This window comes from Ammospiza nelsoni, chromosome 6 (genome assembly GCF_027579445.1).
Source record: "Ammospiza nelsoni isolate bAmmNel1 chromosome 6, bAmmNel1.pri, whole genome shotgun sequence".
Lineage (NCBI taxonomy): Eukaryota > Metazoa > Chordata > Aves > Passeriformes > Passerellidae > Ammospiza > Ammospiza nelsoni.
Window position 1 is genome coordinate 25,521,854 of NC_080638.1, and position 13,141 is coordinate 25,534,994.

Consider the following 13,141-nt stretch of genomic DNA (forward strand, 5'->3'; position numbering starts at 1 on the left):
AGGCACTAAACATGTGCCTGGGTTGACCAAGAGGGAAAATAAAGGCATAGACCGTGCAAGTGGTCAGATAATGAGTCAAGGAGTCAGAAAATTAACTCGATATCCTATATTACAAACCAGACCCTAAACAGTGGAGCATGTTGTCCTGTGTCAGCATTTGCTATTTCATTTTCTTTCATGAAATCTGCCTTTTCAGGAATGTAATTCAGAGGTTACTGTTAGCTAAAGTGACATTTCTGCAAGTATTTGAAGACTGAAAAAGAGCACCAAAGTAGTAGCAGAGGTGGTCAGGGAAAGAGCACAGTGATGGCCACATCATCTGGCTTTAATACAAAGATGGGTAAAGACGAAGCAGCAGATTAATTGTCTTTCATTTTGGGGAGGAGTTATTTATAGCTCTTTGTTTTCCACATGGTTTGCTGTGGGACTTTGACAGAAAACACATGGTTTCTATGTCTAACAATATGGAGAAGACAACAGACTGGGCTTAAGAGCCACTCAAGTCCTCAGACCTCTGATTTTGCCAGTGCATTTAGTTGTTTTCCAGCTGCAGCTCTTCACAAAACATCCCCTGTGTATCTTTGGTGGTTTATAATAGCGTAAAATAAAAGGCTTAAAATTTGGATTGAATATTTTTCCCCTCTGAGTTGCCATGTAATTTATCCAGTTACACGTGCAATATTTACTTTGGATTTTTCTCTCAAAATTAATTTGCAATCAATCATATTATGAGCAGGAAATCAGGATGGCCCAAGTACAGACTTGTCAAAAAGTCTCTGAAATTTGAGCTCGTGTTTATCAACTGTTTAATACTCTCCATTCCTAAGGGACTGAGAGAATAAGCAGATGGTCTACAAAGCAAAACTGTAGCATTTGAGGCTTGATGCGAGATGTGCATTTTGGCCAAGAGACATGTACATGCTATTAATTTCCTCTAACAATTAAGACACACATCCATCCCTCAATGAAAGGGCTGCAAACCAGCTATTCCTAGACATCATATGCCTAACCTAGGATGGGTTTTGTCATGCAATTGAAACTGCTGTAGAACAACATAGGAACAGTCATTACCTGGATAACACTGAGCAAAATGGAAGCTTGACAGGTCATTCAAATACAAAGGATAGGCCTGTTTCTGTTGCAGGATGGAGGCAAGTTCAAATTAGAAAAGGTGAGGCAGAGGCTGATATCTGTAAAGGCCTTTTGCCTGAGAGTCTATTTAGGAAGAACAAAATCTTGAAGCCACTCACATGTGTCATGGAGGAGCTGCCTTTTCAAAGTCTGCTAAAAGGGGCTGGCCCTGCTAACAGACAAGGAGATGGTCTCAATGCACTAATGGTTCTTTCCATCCAAATTTCCTGTGTGTGTCACAGCTGCTGATCTGTGCAGCTGTCTCTGGTGGTTTAGGGTTTTTTTTGCCTACCCCATCTCATCTTTATAGACAGTTTATCATTTTATGCTGTATATCAGGGAAGTGAAGAGTAAAAAATACTATTTTGATTCTTGCAACATATTGATCATGAAAACCTCAATGACCAACTATCTGTCCTGTTTGTTGGTGATTAATAGTAAATACCAGCACACTCTTACTCAGACGAAACTTTACCCATGGGCTTTAGATTTTCCTTTGTTTTCTCTTTGTTCTCCAGGCTTATGAAGTCAGGGATTTATCCCTTGCCAAAGGCTTTAGAAGGTCCCACTCTGCTGAACTCCAATATGCACCTCTCTCCCCCCTATAGAGATGAGTTACAGAGAATGCATAAAAGGGTAAAATAGTTTCCCTAGTTATTTGTGGGGTTCAAGAAATTTCAATTCATACGTGGGGTGATGTGACTGTGTAGTAATGGAACTTTAGAGGGGCTGCTGCCAGCAACACATATATATCTGCGTGCAATAGAGATTGTCCCCTGGGACTGGGGGGACCCTGGTTTTAGTCATGGGTGCCTTCCGGCAGACTGGAGCAGGTGCTATCACCCTCTGATTCCTTCAGCTTTCTCTCACCTCATTCAGTAGTTGTTAGTCAAATTCACTTCTCATCACCCAGAGGTAAAGACAACACCTTGGGACCAAACAAAAAACTACTGATGAAAAGCCCCTCTTGAGCTCTCCAAAGCTCACATACTGTGGCAGGGAGTAGATTGGCACTGGTTTGTGAGAGTATTGCTCCATGATAATCCTTGTGCTGCCCACCCATCTTATGTTTTGTCATCCTCCTTTTCCTGTTCCATTCTTTGGGCACATAGACCCCAGTTGCTGAGTGTTGCCTCAGTGTAAAATAACACGTGGTGCTTGTGGTGTGGGAAGGAAGCTGGCTGTGAGAGATAAAGGTCTGAGGTTTAGAGTAGACCGGCTGTTATGCTCCTGGGGCTTTGCTGCTCTTTGTATAACCTTAGTGTGGCTGAGTGATACAAATCAGCACTACCTTTTTTGATAAAATCCATCTACCAGAGGCAAGCAGCAGCCATACCTCCACATCTTTTTGTAGTTTATTGCAGTCCTGGTGTTCCAAAGGGTCTGGATGGGTCAAAGGTTAGTTTTCCACTATATTACTGGAAGGCAGCGACCAAGTTTGGTTGGGGCTCAGAGACTTAGGAAATAAACTGAAGGAAAAAAATGTATCAGGGAACTTGCAAGAAACAAAAGCCTTCAGGGAAATTCCAAGATTGCCAAAGTAAAGAATAGTCGCTGAGAATGTTTGTGCAAAACCACCATTTTCGTTCTTCCCACAAGGATTAGTACAACTCACTTTGAAACAGAAAGAAAGAATCAAGAAAGCAAGAAACATTTCACCCAGCTGTCCCTCTCTGCAAAGCCCCACTGCTCTACTTCACCCAAAGCAGCAAGCAGAAATGCAAAATCATGCCATTTGTGATCTACAGAAACAAAGCTCAGTGTTTGCATGGGTGGGGGAGAGAGACAGTCAGGCTTATCACCAACTAGAAAAAATGCCAAATAAAAATGTTTTGGTTGCTCTTTAAAACCTTTTTCTTCTTAATTATTTGTTTTCTTTGTGCAAAGTTTAATTATTTTTGTTCACAGGAAATACAAATCCTAAATGAAGCTTCATTGCACATAACAATAGAGATTGAGCCATAGTTTTGAAGGCTAGAGAACAAAAGTAATGGTTCTGGAAGGGGATGAACCAAAATCCATCTTTAACTCTTCAGTGGAAAATAATAATTAAAATTAAGCAGGGAAGCATGGAAAAAACCATAGAATATCTGATTTGATCTCCTCCAAATGTTTCTTAGCCTATCTTAAGAAAAATCATCTACCTGATTTTCTGAAGTTCTATGCAGTAAAGAAAAATCTTACAGTCCTGAGTGCTACAGAATAAGCAAGGATGGGTTTACCAGGCATGTCTATGGCAGCTGTGGTCTCTTCTTTTGCAATGTCCAGAGCAGAACAGACTTTGTTCTCAGACAACCTTGTCCAACCATTTTGTCATCTGATTCAGACTCAAGCTGTCTGCTCAAAGGGAAAAAGTAATGTGGGCATCTGCATAACTGAAACCTGAGGCAAGCAGAATGTTAAATACGTCTAGAACTGCTAGAAATTTTCACAAAGAAAGGAAACAAAAATATTCTTTTTCACTGAGGTCAGCTCTGTCCTGTACATCACTCTTGCTGTGTCACATAATCCTGACATAAGGAAGTTACTCCAGCTAAGAAATTTTGGTGGACCCAGCATGGAATTGGCATGTAGAAACCCTGTAATTGAAAACATAGAGTTTGAATATTTTGGATACTGATTTTGTTAAAGCTAATAAAGCACACATGATACTACAAAATTCTTTGTGGATCATATTCAGCTCTGAAGATTATATTATTTATTGGTAAAATGTCGAGTAGTCTAAATGTTCCAACAAGCACAGGTGAAATCAATAGAGCTCAAGAACTGTGAAAATCAAGTCTGAAGTGTGTAAGAGAAGAACAAACTGTCTGCCTTTCACACAGTAGAAACTGTAAGTAGTGAAATTCAACAAAATTATGCTTCAACTGATGTGATAAAAATATGCTTTGATTTAAGGTTGAATTGATAAATTGATGGACTAAAATATATGTTATGCTGAAAGTGATGAAATTGTGTTTTGAGTTTTCAGCCTTCCTTTTGTTTTTCTCTTTCTCCATGTTCCAATTATTTTTTTCGTCTTTCACTTCTGTCAATGAATACAAACAAGCAAACAATGGAATGACCAAATAAATCTGAAACATATTTCACAAAAGGAGATCTGAAGAGTTCTAGCTTAGCAAAATTAGGTAATGAGGAGTTAAAAGAAGTTGCTGACTGGTGAAAATACAGCAAAGATACCAAAAAAGCAGAGTAAAAACCTTGCCAGTGAATTTAAGAGAACAAGTGAAGGGATAGGATGAAGTGTGCAGGGTGATTTTTAAATAAAAACCCAGAAGGGTTTGAAGTAAGAAATGTGTGTTTAGCAGAGAGCTACTGGAGAAACAGTGCTTCCTCTTCCTCTCAGTGAGGTCCATAAATCAAAGCATTTATGGGCTTTACTTAAGGCAGCAGCTGGATAGCAACAGCTGAAAGGAAAACCAGAGGAGCCAGCTCAGGGACTGCCCAGGCAGAGCCACAGGCAGGAGGGATAGAAGCATCTTGCAACTTTGAAAAAGTTCTCTCTGAAAAAACAGTAAAAAGTAATTGATTGAAATCCCATCAAATGTAACTAGTGTAGCCTCCTGTAGGACAGATTTTGTTCTCCAAATCACTTATCATGTCCATATTTTAAAGACTGCTTTTCATATTCCAATCTGCACCCACATGATGCAGTTTAACACAATATATATAACGCAAATTTTTGTTCACAGAGGATGTCTTTTCTGGCTTTTGACTTGCAAAGGGCGATGTCAAATCCTATAAATGAGAGACATGGAAAAAGTCTGACAGCAGGAGTCTGACAGTTTGCAAAGCACTTAAAACTCACTAGTCCTGAACACTTTCTGGGTTTATTTGCATAAAATGCACCACTTTCCTTCTATTTTTTGCCTCACATATCAGATTATTTTCATACTGCATATTAGACCACTAATAAGGCACAAATTTCAGAGAGCATGATCTAGTCTAATAAGCACACACAGTTTGGGACTGAAACCCCCTGGTTTCTCATATAATCTTCATTAGCTTTATGTTTTAGTGCAATGACAATTAATAATAATGTGTGATTTTTCCACCCAGACTAAAATTTCTACCTGCAGAAGTTTGGACAGCTCAGAAGGAAAAAATAAATCTCAATAAATGCTAAGCACAAAACAGTCTTGGACAAATCATCAGAACTTCAGAAAGAAGCTGAAACCCAATAGTGAGTTGTAGTGAAAGTTGAATAAAATAAATGAGGAGGAACTGGTGGAATAGTTTTTTTCTAAATGTTTGGTTTCCATGTGGAAATCCAGTATGTATTTTCATAGTAAAAGACATTTTAAGAATCTCTTCCTTGCTCAGAATAGGCTAATTTTCATCTTTATTTGGCTAGGAATTCCAGAATTCCAACATAAGGACATGCATAATATTCCCAAAGGTATACAATTCAATGCTGACCTCAAATTTTAGTGAGCCAGTGAGGGTTTTTTTGTTTTGTTTTTTTGTTGTTGTTGTTTTGTTTTTTTTTTTTTAGTATGAATACACATTGATAAGACATATCTTGAAGTTTAAGTATATGCTGATTTCCCCCCCAAAAATTGCAACGCTCTCCATGCAAAATCCACAAGTGTTTGAACCAGGATATTCTAATAGAAACAAACAGGATCAATCTTACATTTTGCTTAGTTTGATACCAAAAGAAATGGTAGCTATCATGAGTCTCAGGAGAAAATACACAACCAGCATGGCAGAATTCTGTCCAGTAACCTTCAAGATTTTAATAACATCTTTAGAAGTTTGAAACAGCCAACAGACAGAATAACTATCAGGAAGAGAGAGATTTAGATCAAAATGAAAAGAGTATGGATATGCTAATTTTGGAAATATTCATGTTACTAATCTCTGAGCACATTTGAAATGAAAATTTATTTCATGGCAAGAAAAAACCCATGGTTGTGATCTTTAGAAAAATTCCAAAGTGTGTGTTGTTAAGAGAGTTAATGCAATGAGGGGACTTACAAGACAAACTGACGTTGCCTGCTGAATGACTGTGCAAAACAGAAGCAATCTGTATAGAATGAGTTCCTTCAGAAGGAAGTATAATGAAGTTTTTGCCTCAGATTGGGTGTTTTCAAAATTAACCTGTGCTGGAAGTGTTACAAATTCCATTCCAAAGCAATCTGGAGAAAAGAAATCTGGATGAAGCCTCTCCATAGTAAAGCAGGAGGTAAAATATTCAATTTAATTTCAGTAGAGCTGCATTTCCATTTGTTCTAGATTAAGTTCAATTGGACTGTGACAGAGAAAGAAGATACTTAGGAGCTAGTGATGAAGAGAGAGAGCATTCACCCATTCTCAATAAGATACTTTTTGAACATCCACATCTAGGCAAGCTCACTTGAAGATTCTACATAGAACTTTTGCTGCTTTATTGAAACCAAGCCCTCTTCCTGGGGATATTTGTTTAATGTTCTGAAGACATTCTCTTCAATTCTACATTTAGTGTCTGTATACGACTTTCATCTCTCTTTCAATACAGCTCTTAATGTTCTTCAACTCCCAATAATGATGAAGACTAGATTCAAGAATCTGACTGTTTTTCTGAATGTGGTTGAAGTTAAAGGAATAATTGGCTTTCAATGGCTGAATTAAAAAAAAAAAAATAAACAACAAATAAAAACAAACAAACCCCCCATGCAGCAACAATGAAAAAACCAAAAACAAAACAAAAAAGGAAAGAAAAGCTAGGTAACTCAAAATTCTATTTCACTCTAAATATTGACCAAAACAATTCACAGAATTTAACAAGAATTTAGAAATAGTTTGGATTCCGTGACCAGATTCTCAAATCTGCATTTATTGGACAACTGAAACATCTAACAGAAATAAAATGCCTGGATCTAGTCTAAATAGCTAACATCAAATTCCACTCTTGACCCCTTCCTGCCTTCCTATTATTGGACTTCTTTTGAAGCAACTTCTATAATTAAGAAATTCTGCTTTTTTAATGTCTGATTCTGTACTAAAATTTTACTTGCCCATCATCCAACATATAAACTTGCATTTTTCCATTTTGGCTTTGCAGAATAAATTTTCAAGATTATTTTAGTGCTCAAAAATAACAAAAAAGGCTCTCAAACTTAAAATATTTTTGCATGTTGTATATCTTTTGTCTCTTTTGTTTGTTGTAGAGTGTCCTATTCCTCTCTTTCAGCCTTTCCTAGTTCTACTCCATACCCCACAGCACATCCAAGAAATTGTTTCCTACTTGAGAGCACTCTTTCCTGCAGCTCCTTTAATAAGCAGAAAGCACCTCCATTCTCTGAAAACTTATGGCACACTCTGTTCTCTGCAACCATGAGTGTGAGAAATAATCTTACTTTTTTAGTATGAAAAACATCCAAATCACAAGATATACTGATAAATCTCTCCTCTAAAAACACCCGTTTCTTCCATGTTGCCAAGGAAATGAGTACACAGTTAATCACGACCAGCAACACACAGTCCTCTCCACCTTCTCTATTTCAGTCTTTCAGTCTGTCAGCCCTCCAGACAAGAAGCTTCTTACTGCATTTTTGTACAAATTTGGGGGATGAAACAAAATAATTAAGAAAAGGCCTTTGCGTTCTGCGTGAGAACAACATACAATAGGGGATCTAAACTGAGAGACACAGGACATGTTGGTGACTGAGTTGGGCTGTGGGCCTGAGAACCTGGAGCTGGGAGTTGCACAGGCACCCGAAGGTCAGCAGATTTCTCATCTCTTTCTCAGTGTACCCTGCAGCGTTCTGTTAGCATTTTGCAATAGGTTCAGCAGCTAAGTTTTGGGGTGGGTGTAAGAGTGCACCGCTTCCTGTGGTGTTCTGCTTCCTGTTTTCTCAAGCCGATGGAGACGAGCTGGCGGGGCTGCTGATTTTGAAACAGGGGCAGATGCATGATTGTCTTGTGAGAGCACAGAATGAATCATCGTCCCGTTTTATAGAAAAATCCCGAATCTTTCCAGAGTTGGAACTCTAACACTGTGGCTTTGGGCTACCTGCTCTTTCATTGAGAAGAGGGTGGGAAATGCCCAGAATACCAAAGAGTCAAAAATCAAGAGCCTAACCACAATAGATAATGAGATTAGTTTAAAAATCATATAACTTTTGGAATATATTTTCTCTGTCCACTGAATTCCCATTTCTAAGCTACACCCTATTCTCTGCAATAAAAGCAAGAAAAATTTTCTTTTTAAATATAAAAACATGAAGTATCATGAGACTTTTAATAACACCTCAAGTCAGTAGCCACAGATGGACAAAAAGATTACTTAAACACAGAAGTGCTTTTATGCAGGCCTTCATAAACATTCAAACAAAATGAATATTCAAACCATTGAAGGGTTCAAGGGTACATTAATTCAATTTATTAGTAAAAGAAGAGAAATCTTTGGTAAAAGACAGGAAAGAAAGGAAAACTAAATTGACAAAAAAAAATCTTATTCTGTAAGATAAAAGATGCAGAATAAATGTATCCTGGTGCAATTTTACCTGGTTATTATTATCAAAACCTTAGTATCAACATGAGATCCCCCAAAACTGTTTACAAATAACTATAATATAACCAGGATTGAAGAAGATGCTTCCCTGAGTAGGACACATTCTCAAAATTGAAATGAATATTTGAAGAACCTGCTTGCAAGAGCAAACACCACCACCCAAAAAAACCCCCAAAAACCAACAACCAAAAAGGCAGTCAAATTAATACTGTACTTAGAGCTTCAGACTCATATCACCCCCTAGATTGTCTAGAAATTTTGAGGCTAACATCTGTTGGCTAATATATGCTAATAAATATGCTTGAGAAATCTTGTATAGACAAGGCAGCACGCATTTCATCATGCACTAAGTTTACATATTTTAATATAGGCTTTCCTCTATGCTTTGTTATCCATCATAGCACTAAGATCTTTCTGGCAAACTGATTTTTTCTTAATCTGTTTCAGTTTATATCCAAGCTCCCCAGAATTCTCCAGACTGTTTAATGATTAAAGGCTTAATACATTGCTCTTGTCATCAGTTCCATGCCCAAAAGCAGCCTGGGTCTACATTTTGGAAACAAGACCTATGCAAAATGGAAAGAAGAAGACAGTGAGAAAATAAGAGCATAAAAGATCTCTCTTAAGGCTGAAGGGAGTGATGATAAAAGGAGGGACTGGGGAGAACCCTCATGGTGAGATATGTGTGGTCACTCTTGATATTTGGAGCCAGCCCAGAAAGGAACAGAGACTACTATTTAAACAAAGTGGCTCTGTTATTTCTCCTTGATCTCACTGTAAGTATATTTGACCCAACTGACTGTCAAATATTTACTTTGCTCTAGATGCATTTAACATACTCAAGAATGCTTTTATATTCCATTACCTGTATGTTCATACCTCTGGTTTTGACCATCTATTTGAACCTCATGCTACTTTGTCTAAAGTGCTTGAAAATATTTGCATATAATTTTCCACTTCCTGGACCCTCATACTCTCCTGTTCTTGCCTGGTCCCTTCCAATCTTAGACGGTGCTTTACATAAATATTTTATATGGGTGAATATCCCTTTGCTTTCTGAATTCTTGTCATGGGCCTGCCCTGAGTTTTCACGGAGAAGTGAATATGAAAGAGCTTGAGTTCCTCTCCTCACACTGCATTTGTTTCACTTTCTCCTCATTTCACTCACTGATTTCATCTGAATCTTTCTCTGAGTTCAAGTGTAGGATTTCTGAGTTGCTGGTTCATAGGCTGAAGACCTTGGTGCTGCTGGGGTATGTAAGCAATGAGGACACCCCATTAGATATCTTCCTGATCTGTGCCAGTGGCTCTACCTTCAAGCATTCCTTCCTTTAATTACATTTTTTTTCCTGAAAATCTCATCAAGGTTGCTTAGTGGTATCTACACAGGGTTTTGCATATAAAACTCTAGAATAAGAAAGAGCACTTCCCAGTTTCCGTACCATATGACTGAGCAAAATATTTCTGAGAATCAGTCTATGGTGCACTACAAGATTATTTATTTATTTTTCCTTCCTGGCTCTAAAAGCAGAATGACTGCAGTCATCAATCGCACAGAGCTCTGACAGTCTGACATGCAGCTCAGTCTGCAGCAATGTGGGGCTAGCATGGTTATTGTAATTATTTATAACCTCAGCTGAGGGGTCTGCAAGCTGGAGAAGCAGCGTAGAGAGGTGCAGACAGGTCTTGGAACATGAGAGGAAATGTAATGCTAAAAGACATGGATGGTGTAAAAAAACCAAATGTGGATGGTGGTAAAAAAAGAGAAACTAGAGTTATGTCATCTGTGGATATATCAGAGTCCATCAGTTTGGATGACATGATTAGTAATACTAACTTTCCAAAAATGTCCTGCACTATTTTCTGGAACTGCACTAATACAGAGGATCAAATCCCATCCCTTTGCAATTACTAATGTCCTACAGTAGCTCCAAAACGTGTCTGATATCTTCAGAGAGCTGTGTGCTGAACGTGCCCAGCCCTTTGCAAGCCCCTGCAGTGAGTGGCAGGGCCCATGGTGTGCTGAAAGGCGGGCTGCAATCTGCGAAGTGCCTGCCCAGGGCTGCTGCGAGTCCGTGGCTAACCAGCAAGTCAACTGTCGGGCTGCTGCGTGGGGGTGGGGGCATTGCAGTCAGATTATGAAAGTTGTTTATCCACTGATTATCAGCAGCAAGGACATACATGAAATAACAGCAGGCTTTTACAGAAAGAGCCTCTAAATTGCATTATGGTAACAGGCAGTGCACTTGCTCATGGTTTGTGCTCCACAGAAACCCTTGAGTAGGTTAACTAAAAACAATCCCACTCTCCTTTCAAGGCTTGATAAACACAGACTGATCAACACCAACTGAAACAGCAGCAGCAAAGTTTGGAATGTGGGAATTCTAGGGCAATAATGCAGTGCTGGACACTCCAGAATCAAACTCTTTCCCATCGAGGTAATCATCAGCAGAGCAGAGGCACTGCCACTCTGCAGTCCTGTCCTTTCACAGAACACTTTAGGGGTTCAGCAGGCACAAGCACAAATGCAAGCTTGAACTTAAAGCTATCAGCTAGATAAGTCTTAAGTTTGTTAAAGAGGGAAAATTGTTGTGACAGCATTTTCCAGAATTTAAAAGATTTGTTTCATTGCATAAAAGAACATATTTATGAGAAGTTGCAGGGCTGGGCTAGATGATAACTCAAAAATAAGTAATTAGGAATGGAGGGCCCAATACTCATTTTCCCAGTAGCCTCTCATGTCTGCTCAGGACTAAGGCTATGTGTGTATATCAAATCTACAAGATTTTAAATTTGGATAAAATAGTTTGGAATATGAAGAACAAGATCTTCTGTTCTTGTGTAAGAGGCCCATAAAAATACTACTACTTCAAAAAGAAAAGTTCTTCATCTTGTTTTCACTCCTGCTTTTTGGGTTCCTTTCCTCATCAAACTGGGAAAACATGTAATATTCTCTCATCATTAAAATAAGAAGCTATTAAAAAAAAATCTTCTTGGCCTGGATCAAACTTCTTCAACTCCCTTCTATATAGGAACCTAAGCAAGTGTTGGAGACAGATACAACCAAAGCCAATTCAAACTATGAAAGGAGCAGCAAAGCTTAGCAAAAAACTGTTACTGGTGTGTTTTCTGATTTTTTTTTCTGAATATTTTTATGTGATTTGAAGGAACTAGACCTATGGGGAAAATTACTAAAAAAATACTTTGCATTTCCAATCCAGTCAACTAAAATAAACATGGTCCCCTGAAATATATGCAGAAAATCTAGAGATAATTAATCTACTGATTTATCACTATCCAGAGAAGTTCTGTTGTAAGAAACAATATTCCTCATCTGTGCAAGGCTAGTGAGCATAGAATACACTTGTAGTAAACTTGCATGTGTGAAAGGCCTTAGTTTTTTGTCCTATAATTGGTACTGAACAATTGGAACTGAACTATGTGTCCTTTGTCCTTATATAGCTGGAAGAAAAATAAAGGAAACCAGTACCTTGTCTTTATAGCCATATGTTCCAACATCTCATTGGTACAAGGCACATAACAAATATGAAGGAAGAAAGAGGCTTGGGGAGCCACGCACACAAAACCAGAAACCACACAAGTGCGTAATCACTTAAAACTATTTCAGATGTTTTGTTCATACTGTTGCCAAGTGGATTCCCTAATGACAAATTAGCAAGGTCTGACTGCTAGGATGATGAGCACTCCACTACAGATTCTAGAAGATATCTCCTGCAAAATCTAGCATTTAATCTGTCAGTCAAAGCTCCAAGTAATGTACTGTAAATGTAATTCATCTAAGACAGGCTGAGAAAACAGTTTTAGCCTCAGTGGAGTGTGCTAAAATGCTAAAAGAAGAGGAAGGTCCTGCTGGCTGACAGGATTTGTGAGAAAATGTTCAAGGATTGAGACTGTCACAAAGCATGTCTTCCCTGAATACAATATTACTGTGCAGAAATCTTCAAATGATGCCTAGGGGAGGTCTGTGACATACAGTGGCATGGCCAGGTCCGTGGCTGAGCTGAAGTTTCTCTTTAGTGCCTTAGTGCCCAGCTGTACCTGTTTGTCTGGAGGATCTTGAAGATGCTGCTGCACTCTGGGGTCTGACTGTGGGCCCTCTAAACTATATGGTCTGTTCTGAGAATAGAAGGCCCTTATTATGTAAGGTGAGTGTTTAGTAGCCTAGCACTTAGGAATTAAGTTTTGGGGAAAATCCCTGTAAAAACTCCCTGACATTTAAATTATCCGTTATTTTAGTTACTTTTTTATGAGGCCCTATTGTCACAAAATGACACTATAAGGAGGATCTCTTAAGAGAAATTATGTTTGGACAACTTGCCTTTTCTAGAGTGACAGCAACAAGACCAATTTTTGATGAAAAAGTAGTAAATAAATAGACTATCACAGATTTGACAAATTCTACTTATCATATTTCCAAATTGGAAGTGGTTCTCTATAGGAAAATAAACACCAATCAGGTTTAATAAAAATGTAATGCCTTTTAAACTTAGA